This window comes from Oryx dammah, unplaced genomic scaffold (genome assembly GCF_014754425.2).
Source record: "Oryx dammah isolate SB20612 unplaced genomic scaffold, SCBI_Odam_1.1 HiC_scaffold_23, whole genome shotgun sequence".
Lineage (NCBI taxonomy): Eukaryota > Metazoa > Chordata > Mammalia > Artiodactyla > Bovidae > Oryx > Oryx dammah.
This window is the reverse complement of record NW_024070207.1, coordinates 48,262,461-48,276,680: the sequence shown is the minus strand read 5'-3', so window position 1 is coordinate 48,276,680 and position 14,220 is coordinate 48,262,461. Positions and strand designations below refer to the sequence as shown.

The following is a 14,220-nucleotide window of genomic DNA, read 5'->3' as shown; positions in this document are numbered from 1 at the left end:
GGAATGTGAGGTCAAGTGGGCCTTAGAAAGCATCACTACGAGCAAAGCTAGTGGAGGTGATGGAATTCCAGTTGAGCTATTTCAAGTCCTGAAAGATGATGCTATGAAAGGGCTACACTCAATATGCCAGCAAATTTGGCAAACTCAGCAGTGGCCACAGGACTGGAAAAGGTCAGTTTTCATTCCAATCCCAAAGAAAGGCAATGCCAAAGAGTGCTCAAACTATCACACAATTGCCCTCATCTCACATGCTAGTAAAGTAATGCTCAAAATTCTCCAAGCCAGGCTTCAGCAATGCGTGAACCGTGAACTTCCTGATGTTCAAGCTAGTTTTAGAAAAGGCAGAGGAACCAGAGATCAAATTGCCAACATCTGCTGGATCATTGATAAAGCAAGACAGTTCCAGAAAAATATCTATTTCTGCTTTATTGAGTATGACAAAGCCTTTGACTATGTGGATCACAATAAACTGTGGAAAATTCTGAAAGAGATGGGAGTACCAGACCACCTGCCCTGCCTCTTGAGAAACCTATATGCATGTCAGGAAGCAACAGTGAGAAGTGGACAAGGAACAACAGACTGGTTTTAAATAGGAAAAGTTATACATCAAGGCTGTATATTGTCACCCTGCTTATTTAACTTATATGCAGAGTACATCATGAGAAACTCTGGACTGGAGGAAACACAAGCTGGAATCAAGATTGCCAGGAGAAATATCAATAATGATAGATGGGGAAACAGTGTCACTCTTTTTTTTGGGGGGGGGGCTCCAATATCCCTGCAGATGGTGATTGCACCCATGAAATTAAAAGACGCTTACTCCTTGGAAGAAAAGTTATGACCAACCTAGATAGCATATTCAAAAGCAGAGACTTTACTTTGCCGACTAAAGTCCATCTAGTCAAGGCTATGGTTTTTCTAGTGGTCATGTATGGATGTGAGAGTTGGACTGTGAAGAAGGCTGAGCACTTAAGAATTGATGCTTTTGAACTGTGGTGTTGGAGAAGACTCTTGAGAATCCCTTGGACTGCAAGGAGATCCAACCAGTCCATTCTGAAGGAGATCATCCCTGGGATTTCTTTGGAAGGAATGATGCTGAAGCTGAAACTCCAGTACTTTGGCCACCTCATCTTGGAAAAGACTCTGATGCTGGGAGGGATTGGGGGCAGGAGGAGAAGGGGACGACAGAGGATGAGATGGCTGGATGACATCTCACTGACTCGATGGACATATGTCTGTGTGAACTCTGGGTGTTGGTGATGGACAGGGAGGTTTGACGTGCTGTGATTCATGGGGTTGCAAAGAGTCGGACACTACTGAGTGACTGAACTGAACTGAACTGAAGCAGATGAAAAAAAATAATAAGAATTAGAGCAGAAATAAATGAAATTTGAAACATGAAATTAGAGAATATCAACTAAAAAAAGTCTGGTTCTTTTGAAAGATCAGTAAAATTGAGACAACTCTAAACAGGTTAACTAATAAAAAAAAAAGACAAGACACAAAGTACTGATGTCATATTTGAAGGAGGGGTATCACTACTAATGCCATGAATGTTAAATGGAATATTATGAGCTCACAAATATGTAACCTCGAATAAATGAATTTATCCCTTGAAAGACACAATCTACCAAAATTCACAGAAAAAATATAGATGATCTAAACTGGCCTTCCATAACAAAGCACAGGACAAGATGGGCTTACTGGTAATTTTCACCAAACATGAAATGAAATCATACCAGGTGTATAATTTAGAATTCTGAATTCTTTCTAGAGAACAGAAGGAAAAGGAAGATTTCCTAATTCATTCTGGAGGTCAACATTAACCTCATACTGAGAAAAATCAAAGGCATTATAATAAAGGATGATTATAGATCCATGTCTCTTGAGAATAAAAATGCAAAAACCCTCATCAAAATATTAGCAAATATAATTTAACAAGATGTAAAAAGTGTTATATCCCATGACCAGGTAGATTTATTCAAAGTGTGCAAACTTGGTTCACTGTTCCCAACTCAATCAACAGGCTAAAGAAGATAAGTCATATGATCATATCAGTAAGTGCAGAAAAAGCATTTGACAAAATACAGCACTCATTCAGGATTAAAAACTCTCAGCAACCTAGGGATAGAAAGGAAATTTCTCAACTTGATTGAAAAAATACCTACAAAGGGCCTGTCATAATTAATGATTAGGAGTTAGATGCTTTCTCCCTAGGATGGGGAACAAGGTGAGCACAGCCATTCTCAATACTCCTATTCCACATGTTACTAGAAGTCTTTAAGTAATACAATAAAACAAGAGAAATAAAAGGTATACTTATTGGAAGGGAAAAAAATGCCTGGTTGCAGATTACATGGTTGTCTTAATGAAAAATCCCAAAGAGTCAACAACAAAAATATTTTGGAGCTAATAGGCAAATTTTAAACAAATTGTGGGCTTCCCTGATGGCTCTGTGGTAAAGAATCTGCCTGCAATGAAGGAGCTGCTGGACACGCAAGTTTGATCTCTGAATTAGGAAGATCCCCTGGAGGAGGGCATGGCAATCCACTCCAGTATTCTTGCCTGGAGAATCTCATGGACAGAGGATCCTGGCAGTATCTGTCCATAGGGTTGTAAGAATTGGACATGACTGAAGAGAGAGCATAGACACACACACACAAGCAAATTTGTAGGATACAAAGTTGATATACAAAAGTCAGTTTTCTTCCAGTATACCAACAATGTACAATTGGAACTTAAAAACACAACATTTAAAATGGCATGAAAAAAATGGAATAGTTTGGTATAAACCTAACAGTATATATATCAGATCTATGTGAGAAAACTACAAATCTCTCATGAAAGAAATCAAAGAAGATCTATAGAGAAATATTTCATGTTCATGAATAGGAAGACAAAATATTTTAAAATGTTGTTTTTTCCCATTTGTTTTATAGATTCAATTCAGTCACCTAAAAAATCAGAGCAAGTTACCTGTCGTTATTGACAAACTGATTCTAAAGTTTGTATGGTAAGGTAAAAAACCTAGAATAGCCAATACAAATATCAATTTCAGAGGACTGACACAACCCAGCTTTAAACTGTATAAAGCTACAGTAATCAGGAGATTGTGGTACTGGTGAAAGAATACATCAGTGGAACAGAATAGAGAGCCCAGAAATAGAGCCACACAGATATAATCAACAGATCTTTGAGAAAGGAGCAAAATATTAAGTGGAGAAGGGGTAGTCTTTTCAACAAATGCTGTTGGAACAACTGAACATCTACATGCAAAAGAAAAATATTCTTACACCGTTCACAAAAGTTAACTTAAGATAGATGACAGATTTAAATGTAAAATGAAGAGACTTCCCTAGTGGTCCAGTGGCTGGAACTCTACACTCCCAGTGCTGCTGCTGCTGCTGCTAAGTCGCTTCAGTCATGTCTGACCCTGTGCAACCCATAGATGGCAGCCCACCAGGCTCCCCCATCCCTGGGATTCTTAAGGCAAGAACACTGGAGTGGGTTGCCATTTCCTTCTCCAATTCATGAAAGTGAAAAGTGAAAGTGAAGTCTCTCAGTTGTGTCCGACTCTTTGCGACCCCATGGACTGCAGCCTACCAGGCTCCTCCATCCATGGGATTTTCCAGGCAAGAATACTGGAGCAGGGTCCCATTGCCTTCTCTGTCACCCCCAGTGCAGGGGGGGAGACTATATTCAATCCCTGGTCAGGGACCTAGATCCCACACGCCACAACTAAGGATCCCCCGTGCTGCAGCTGAGACCTGCACAAATATAACATAGCAACGTGTGTGCATACTCAGTCGCTCAGAAGTGTCCTGCCGGGGTCCAGCCCTGGTGAATCTAGGGTAATTCGAAGGGTGGACGGAGTTGGCATCTAGGAAGGAACTTATTTAATTATAGATATAAAGAGAGATTAGGAGAGAACAGTTGGAAAAATTGGTGGAGAAAAGGGGCTGAATAACTTGGTTTACATGGAAAACCAATAAAACTCTGAGACAAGGATTTTGAACCACCTACGTAGGCCACAGGCATCTTTCCATTCTCCCGAGGGAGAGGAGACACTAAGGCCTCCCTGGTCAGATCTTAGAAGACCCGGCAAAATTAGTAGGCTTGGTGAGCCTCCAAGCTCCAGATGGGAATTCAGCCAGAAAAGAAGAGAATGAGAAAAGACCACACGAGGGCACCAGTCTTTCCAGGAACTGGTCCGTTTCTTTATTTTTCAGGTCTGCTTATACACTTTTTGTTATACATAGAGATAGAATACAAAGTCATGCAGGGTCAGCAGACCTGACCCTTATCAAAATCAGGTGCTTCATACAAATGTATACAAAGGTCTTTAGGGGCTTTACATCATCTTCTGGCCATGAGGCCAGCTAACATTTTATGACCCTGTCTTTCTGATAATGGTCAGTCAACCAGAAAACTTATTCTTTCCAGGGGTGATTTTTCTTAAACCAGGTGCCACCCACCGAAGGCACCAGATAAAGTTGCATTCCTATAGGATGAAGATGCAGTGGGTTACAATTAAGAAAGGAATTTACTTAGCCTAAGGTTTAACATGATTAATATCAAAGTTTAATACTTATTTCCCCTATATGCTAGTTATATTCATTAATGTGTATAAGGGCAGGGGATATGGAGACTTAGCAGCAAATATTGGCCCAATAAATGAAAACCCTTCACCAGTATAATTTCTAATCAATCCACTATACTATACTAATAATTTTCTAACTTCTCAAAAGAACCTGTATTTAGAAAGTTAAAGCATCTCGTGCCTCTCACGGTTGGGAGGCTGTGAACAATCACATGTGGCTGGACAATTCTGTCAGGCAGGCTAGAGAACTTCCAGAGGAATTTGTGAACCGAAACACTCTTGTCATGGGCAGGAATTTTATTAACTGGAGCTGTAAGTTAACTCTTTCCCAGAGAGAGAGGTCATGGGGGACAGCCCACTGAAATGTCAAAAGTGTAAGTGAAAGCATAAAACAGTAAAATAGGCAGACTCTGGTTTTGGGGGTAGATACTCGAGAATTTCCAGGGGGACTCCTGAGGCTCTATCCTGCCTTTGCGTATGCCGAGCCTCCTTCTTCATGACCTTTGCCACGGGCGGAGTTCCTCATGTTGGCTCCTGGCAGTGTCGGACTCTTTGCAGCCCCAAGGAATGTAGCTGGTCAGGCTCCTCTTTCCACGGGATCCTCCAGGCAAGAATACTGGAGTGGGTTGCCAGGGCGTCTTCCTGGCCTGGGGATCAAACCCACATTTCCTGCCTTCATCTCCTGCATGGGCAGGCAGAATCTTTACTACTGAGCCATCTGGGAAGTGCATAAGATGGCAAACTTAATTGATAAAGGCTGTGTGTGTTCTGATTGCTCAGCAGACCAGTCGTTTCCCTATCTGTTTCCCTCTCTTTGGGTTTCCATATTCCCTGAGACAAAATAACATTGAAATTAGGCCAAATAATAATCCCATGATGGCCTCAAAGAGTTCATTCAGGTGAAAGGAAAAGTACTGTGTCTCTCTCTTTAGATCAAAAGCTGAAAATTATTAATCTTCATGAGGAAGGTGTGTTGAAAGTCGAAATGGGACAAAAGCTAGGCCTCTTGAGCCAAATGATTAGCCAAAGTTTGAATGCAAAGGAAAGGTTCTTGAAGGAAATTAATTCTCCAGTGAACACATGAATGATAAAAAAGTGAAACAGCTTTATTGCCAATATGGAGAAGGTTTCACTGATTTGGATAGAAGCTAAAAATAGCCACGACATTCCCTTAAGCCAAAGCTCAATCCAGAGCAAGGCCCTAACTCTCTTAAATTCTTTGAAGGCTGAGAGGGGTGAAGAAGCTGCAGAAGAAAAGGCTGCAAGTAGCAAAGGTCGGTTCATGAGGTTTGAAGAAATAAGCCATGTACATAATATAAAAGTGCAAAGTGAAGCAACAAGTGCTGATGTAGAAGCTGCAGCAGGTTATCCAGAATATCTAGCTAAAATATGAAGGTGGCTGCACTAAACAGTAGATTTTCAGTGGAGATGAAACAGTCTTTTATTGGAATAAGATGCCTCTAGGACTTTCATAGCTAGAGAAGAGAAGCCAATACCTGACTTCAAAGCTTCAAAGGTCAGTCTGACTCTCCTTTTGTGGGAATGCAGCTGGTGACATTCAGCTGAAGCCAGTGCTCAATTATCATTCTGAAATTCTAGGGTCCTTAAGATTTATGCTAAATCTATTGTTCCTGTGCTCTTTAAATGAGACAACAAACTCCAAATGACAGCACATCTGTTGACGATATGGTTTTACTAAATATTTTAAGCTCACTGTTGAGACCTACTTATCATAAAAAAAAGATTGCTTTCAAAATATTTCTGTTCACAGATAACCTATCTAATCACCTGAGAGCTCTGAAGGAGATGGGCAGTGAGATTAATGTCTTCATGCTCACTAACACAGTATCTGTTCTGTAGCCCATGATCAAGATGTCATTTTGAATTTCAGGTATTATTATTTAAGAAATACATTTTGTAAAGCTCTAACTGACTTACATAGTGATACCTCTGATAGATTTGGGAAAGGCAAGTTGAAAACTTTCTGGAAAGGATTCACCATTCTAGACACCATTAAAAACATTTGTGATTCATAGGAAGAGGTCAAAATATTGACATTCACAGGAGTTTGGAAGAAGTTGATTCCAACCCTCCTTCAGTGGAGGAAGTTATTACAGATGTGATGTAAACAGAATGAAAACTAGAATCAGAGGTGGGGCCTGAAGATGTGACCGAAATGCTGAAATCTCATGATAAAATTCTACAATTGAGAAGTTGCTTCTTATGAATCAGCAGAGAAAGGGGTTTCTTGAGATGGAATCTACTCCTCTTGAAGATGCTATAAAGACTGTTGAAATGACAATAGAGATTTAGAATATTACATAAGCCTAGTTGATAAAGCAGTGGCAGGGTTTGAGAGGACTGACTCCAGTTTTGAAAGAAGTTGTACTGTGAGTAAAATGCTATCAGACAGCATTGTGTTCTACATAGAATTCATTGGTGAAGAGTCAGTCAATACAACAAATGACTTATTTTAAGAAATTGCCTCAGCCACGCCAGCCTTCAACAACCAACACCCTGATCAGTCAACAGCCATCAACATAAGGCAAGATTCTCCACCAGAAAAAAGATTATGACTTACTGAAGCTTAGATACTGATTAGCATTTTTTTTTAGGAAATTAAATATTTTTAAATTAAGATATGTACAGTTTAGACATAATGCTGTTGCACACTTAAATGTTGTGCAGTCGCTCTGTCGTGTCCAACTCTTTGTGACCCCATGGACTGCAGGATGTCAGGTTTCACTGTCCATTACCAAATCCCTGAGCTTGCTCAAACTCGTGTCCATTGAGTTAGTGACACCATCCAACCATCTCTCCTTTATTGTCCCTTTCTCCTGCCTTCAGTCTTTCCTAGCATCAGAGTTTTTCTGATGAGTCAGCTCATCGAATTGGGTGGCAAAAGTATTGGAGCTTCAGCTTCAGTATCAGTCCTTCCAATGGATATTCAGGACTGATTTATTTTATGATTGACTGGTTTGATCTCCTTGCAGTCCAAGGGAATCTCATGATCTTCTCTAACTTCACAGTTTGAAAGCATCAGTTCTTTGGCACTCAGCCTTTTTTATGGTCCAACCCTCACATCCATGCATGACTGCTGCAAAAAACATAGCTTTGACTAGAGGGAACTTTGTCAGCAAATAATGTCTCGGATTTTTAGTATGCTGTCTAAGTTTGTTTTAGCTTTTTTTTCCAAGGAGCAAGCATTTTCAGTCACTCCACTGATTTTGGAGATCAATAAAATAACATTTGTCACTGTTTCCATTGTTTCCCCATCTATAGGTCATGCAGGGATGGTACTGGATGCCATGACCTTCATTTTTTGAATGTTGAGATTTAGGCCAGCTTTGTCACATTCCTCTTTCACTTTCATCAAGAGGATCTTCCATTCTTCACTTTCTGCCATAGGGTGGTGTCAACTGTATATGTGAGGTTATTAATATTTCTCCCAGCAATCTTGATTCCAGCTTGTGCTTCTTCCAGCCCAGCATTTCACATGATGTACTCTGCATATAAGTTAAATAAGCAGGATGAAAATATACAAACTTGACATACTCATTTCCCAATTTGGAACCAGTCTATTATTCCAAGTTTGGTTCCCATTGTTGCTTCTTGACCTATACACAGATTTCTCAGGAGGCAGGTTAGGTGGTCTAGTATTCCATCTGTTTAAGAATTTTCCACATTTTGCTGTGATCCACACAGTCAAAGGCTTTGGCATAGTCAATGAAACAGAAGTAAATGTTTTTCTGGAATGGTCTTGCTTTTTTGAAGATCCAGCAGATGTTGGCTATTTGACCTCTGGTTCCTCTGCCTTTTCTAAATCCAGCCTGAACTCTTGGTTCACTTACTGTTGAAGCCTAAGTTGGAGAATTGTGAGCATTACTTTGCTAGCATGTGATATGAGTGAAATTGTGCATTAGTTTGAGCTTTCTTTGACATTGCTTTTCTTTGGGATTGGAATGAAAACTGACCTATTCCTTTAGCCATTGCTAAGGTTTCCAGATTTACTGGCATATTGAGTGCAGCACTAACTAGCATCATCTTTCAGGACTTGAAATAGCTCAACTGGAATTCCATCACCTCCACTAGCTTTGTTCGCAGTGTTGCTTTCTAAGATCCACTTGACTTCACATTCCAGGATGTCAGGATCTAGGTAAGTGATCACACCATAGTGATTATCTGGATCATGAAGATCTTTTTTGTATAGTTCTTCTGTGTATTCTTGCCACCTCTTCTTAATATCTGACACTTCTGTTTGTTCCATACTCTTTCTGTCCTTCATTGTGCCCATCATTGCATGAAATGTTCCCTTGGTATCTCTAATTTTCTTGAAGAGATATCTAGTCTTTCCCATTCTATTGCTTTCCTCTGTTTCTTTGCATTGATCCCTGAGGAAGGCTTTCTTATTTCTCCTTGCTATTATTTTAACTCTACATTCAAATGAGTATATCTTTCCTTTTCTCCTTTGCTTTTAGCTTCTCTTCTTTTCTCAGCTAGACTTGGATTACTGTGATATTGAATGGTTTGCCTTGGAAATGAACAGAGATCATTCTGTCTTTTTTGAGGTTGCATTCAAGTACTGCATTTCAGACTCTTTTGTTGACTATGATGGCTACTCCATTTCTTCTAAGGGATTCTTGCCCACAGTAGTAGATATAATGGTCATCTGAGTTAAATTCACCCATTCCAGTCTATTTTAGTTTGTTAATTCCTAAAATTTTGATGTTCACTCTTGCCATCTCCTGTTTGACCACTTCCAATTTGCCTTGATTCGTGGACCTAACATTCCAAGTTCCCATGCAATCTTGCTCTTTACAGCATCGGACTTTACTTCCATCACCAGTCACATCCACAACTTGATGTTGTTTTTGCTTTGGCTCCATCTCTTCATTCTTTCTGGAGTTTTATCTCCACTAATCTTTCATAGCATATTGGGCACCTCCCGACCTGGGGAGTTCGTCTTTCACTGTCCTGTCTTTTTGCATTTTCATGCTGTTCATGGATTCTCAAGGCAAGAATACTGAAGTGGTTTGCTATTTCCTTCTCTTGTGGACCACGTTTTGTCAGAACTCTCCACCATGACCCCGTCCATCTTGGGTGGCCCTACATGGCAAAGTTCATAGGTATGGTATGACCTGGTTCTATTCGTGCCCTCTAAGAGTGTGTTTCCCCAGTCCTGTGTAAGTTCTGGTTGCTTTATGGTGGGGTTAATGGTGACCTCCTCCAAGAGGGCTTATGTCATATCCAGGCTATGGTTTTAAAAATATTTAATTTGCTTTTATCTTTTCATGTGAGTCTCTGAAAGCAAATATCAAATCACTGTTATTACTGTTCCCATAATTTTCATTTTGATTTAGGTTTTTAACGTTGTTATTAAACATTAGTGATTATGTACTCTTTTTGATATTCATGAGTCATTAATATGCCACATTGTTGGGTAATTTTGGCAAGTGAGAAACATATTTTGTTTTTAAAATAAGTTGCTAAGGGAGCAGAGCAAAGTAGTCACTTTTGATTTTTTCCCTATTTATGGCTTGCAAGCAGAATGCATATTTTCTTCATTAAGTACATATTTTTTAAGTACCATATAAATTATATTCTGGCTGCCTATCATCATGCTTTATTAAGTTGGAAATACAAAAGCTCTAAAGAATAGCCACAAAAATGTTCTAATTATATTAAACATAATAAAAGGTTGTTTTTTGATTAATTAATTCTATTCAGTTATACAAGTAATGCATGACAATCATAAAAATTAAAACAGTAAAGAAAGCTATAAGGTAAAATGTGAGTCTCCTCTTCTGCCTTCCTGATATCTCCATCCTCCTTACTGGGAGACAAATGCTTATCATAATCTTTTATAAATTCTCTCTCTCTCTCTTTATATATATATATATAATCATATATCACACAGAGAGACAACATTTATAGTAAAAAAAAAAAGAGACCTCATTATTTACATATTTTTCTGCATTAATTTTGCTGTTAATTTCTAAATGAGTATATGTGAAGTTTACCTCCTTTTTTAAATGAATATACAGTGAGATACTAAGTAAAAATATGTTTAAGTCATATAGATTTCATGTAGAAATTGTATCTGTGACAAATGCAGATAAGTAACTATAAAATGGGTGCATGTGCTAAGTCACTTAAGTTGTGACTGACTCTGTGCAACCCTATGATCTATAGCCCACCAGGCTTTTCTGTCCATGGGTATTCTCCAGGCAAGAATAGTGGAGTGGTTTGCCATGCCCTCTTCCATGGTATCTTCCCAACCAAAGGATCAAAACTGGATCTCTTATATCTCCTACATTTTCTTGTGGGTTCTTTAGCACTAGTGCCACCAGGAAAGCCTCTGGTGATAATGCTATATCAAATAAAGAACCAGATACTCTGTGGAAATTTTAAATTTTGTTTATTCACCTTAAGAAATTCAGCCCTTTACTACACACAGTGAGGAGTCTTTTATAAAAATATCCTGAAATTCTTTATGTAGATTGATATCCTTATACAATATTCACTGAGTACCACCTCTGAGACAGAATCCATGCTAGTTGCTTAATAAATATCATGTTATTTAGCAGTCAGCAAAGACATTGTAATCAAGAAAACTTAGGTTTCATTCCCTAAGTGGTTTAACAGCTATATAGTTTGGGTTGTTGCTGCCTTTGTTTCCTAACCTCAAAATGAGAATATTACTTACCCAATGGATTTATGACCTAATTAAACTTTATACTATATGTACCTACCTTGACGATTGTTATGAAAATGAAATAAAATGAAATAATGTAATATAATATATATAAAAGCACTCAGAACAGAGACTAGTAAATAATAAGTTCCATACAAGTTTACTAGATAATACCATACTATGTGTTTAGCATAATACCCATAGATCATTCAACCAATAATATGAGGCACATATTATAGTAGAACTTATAGATTTAATAAAATATTCTGGCTAATTGAAAGTGGACAGAATATTCAGGGTATTTTACATTATTTGTATATTCCTTTATTGTTTAAATTATGAATGTTATTTAAAGTGCAAATTAATTTATATTTTACCAATTTATTCATGCACATAATTAAAAAATTTTAAAAAGGCTTATAATAATAATATGTCTTCATCTGTCCCACTCCTCCCTGTCCCTTATTTCTGCTCTTGCTGCTGCTGCTGCTGCTAAGTCGCTTCAGTCGTGTCCGACTCTGTGTGACCCCATAGACGGCAGCCCACCAGGCTCCCCCGTACCTGAGATTCTCCAGGCAAGAACACTGGAGTGGGTTGCCATTTCCTTCTCCAATTCCTGCTCTTGAGAGGCAATCAATTCAATTATTGTAGCTATTTCAATTGGTATTAACTGCCATATTTATAAGTAATTACAAAAGTTGTTCTTTTTGATTCATCAGCTTCAGACATTATCTACTGACTATTGAAAACATATTATGATATTTAAAGATTTAACTTTTTATATTACAGTCCTCTCTACTTTCCCAAGCCAATTTTCTCACGTGGTTATATCAGAGTTTTTTGTTCTTGCCACTAAACCACTACAATTACCCCTTGGTATCTGCAGTGGGATTTCATTCTAGGACCATGCTCCCAACCCCACTGAGGAAATCAAAATCTGTTGAATGCTTAAATTCTTTACATAAAAAATGGTGTTGTTTACAGTTAGCCTACATACATCCTCCTTTATACTTTAAATCCTCCCTAGGTTATTTATAATACCTAATACAAAGTAAATACTATGTAAATATTTGGAAGTACAGTGCAAATTCTGTGTATAGAGTTCCGATATTTTTTGAACTTTCTGGATATTTTTGATGTACTCCTTTTCCTATTTGGAACCAGTCTGTTGTTCCATGTCCAGTTCTAACGGGACATGCATACAGATTTCTCAAGAGGCAGGTCAGGTGGTCTGGTATTCCCATCACTTTCAGAATTTTCCACAGTTTATTGTGATTCTCAGTCATAGGCTTTGGTATAGTCAATAAAGCAGAAGTAGGTGCTTTTCTGGAACTCTTTTGCTTTTTCAATGATCCAATGAATGTTGGCAATTTGATTTCTGGTTCATCTGCCTTTTCTAAAACCAGCTTGAACATCTGGAAGTTTATGGTTCACATACTGTTGAAGCCTGGCTTGGAGAATTTTGAGCATTACTTTGTTAGCATGTGAGATGAGTGAAATTGTGCAGTATTTTGAGCATTCTTTGACATTGAATCCAAATAGGAAAAGGAGTGTGTCAAGGCTGTATATTGTCACCCTGCTTATTTAACTTATATGCAGAGTACATCATGAGAAACGCTAGGCTAGATGAAGCACAAACTGGAATCAAGATTGCCGGGAGAAATATCAATAACCTCAGATATGCAGATGATATCACCCTTATGGCAGAAAGTGAAGAAGAACTAAAGAGCCTCTTGATAAAAGTGAAAGAGGAGAGTGAAAAAGTTGGCTTAAAGCTCAACATTCAGAAAACTAAGATTGTGTCATTCAGTCCCATTACTTCATGGCAAATAGATGGGGGAAAAATGGAAACAGTGCCTGATTATTTATTTTTTTGGGCTCCAAAATCACTGCAGATGGTGATTGCAGCCATGAAATTAAAAGATGCGTACTCCTTGGCAGGAAAGTTATGACCAGCCTAGACAGCATATTAAAGAGCAGAGACATTACTTTGCCAACAAAGGTCCATCTAGTCAAAGCTATGGTTTTTCCAGTAGTCATGTATGGATGTGAGAGTTGGACTATAAAGAAAGCCAAGCACTGAAGAATTGATGCTTTTGAAATGTGGTATTAGAGAAGACTCTTGAGAGTCCCTTGGATTGCAGGGAGATCCAACCAGTCCATCCTAAAGCAGATCAGTCAGTCCTGAGTGTTCACTGGAGGACTGATTGTGAAGCTGAAACTCCAATATTTTGGCCACCTGATGCAAAGTGCTGACTCATTTGAAAAGACACTGATGCTGGCAAAGATTGAGGGTAATTCTCCCTGAGGGTGGGAAAAGAAGGGAATGACAGAGAATGCGATGGTTGGATGGCATCACTGACTTTATGGACATGAGTTGAGTAAACTCCGGGAGTTGGTGATGGACAGGGAGGCCTGGCATGCTGCAGTCTATGAGGTTTCAAAGAGTCCACACAACTCAGCAACTGAACTGAAGTGAACTGGACATTTTTAAGAAGTATTTTTATTTGTGGTCATGGATAGGGAACCCCCAATTACAGGACAACTGTATTCAATCTTTGCTTTAATAATGATGTAAATGTTATTTAATTATTAAACCACAGTTTGAACTGGCTTCCCTGGTGGCTCAGTGGTAACGAATCCATTTGCCAAGCAGGAGACGCAGGTTTGATCCCTGAGTTAGGAAGATCCCCTGGAGAAGAAAGTGGAAACCTGTTCCAGTGTTCTTGCCTGAGAAATTCCATGGACAGAGGAGCCTGGTGGGCTACAGTCCATGGGGTTGCAACAGAACTGTACATGACTCAGTGACTAAACAACAACAACAACAATACTTTGATTATTGTTAATTAATTAGATTTGTGGACATGCAGTTCAGGGCCCACCTCTTGAGCCCCTAGCTAAACAGAAACCCCTCTGGCTCAGTTCA

At 38.8% G+C, this 14,220-nt stretch overlaps 1 pseudogene; it reads left to right on the top strand.

Annotated features, from left to right (window-relative positions):
* The first annotated feature begins 2,218 nt into the window (after nt 1-2,218).
* Nucleotides 2,219-7,191, top strand: LOC120881559 (annotated as a pseudogene).
* Nucleotides 7,192-14,220: the final 7,029 nt, after the last annotated feature.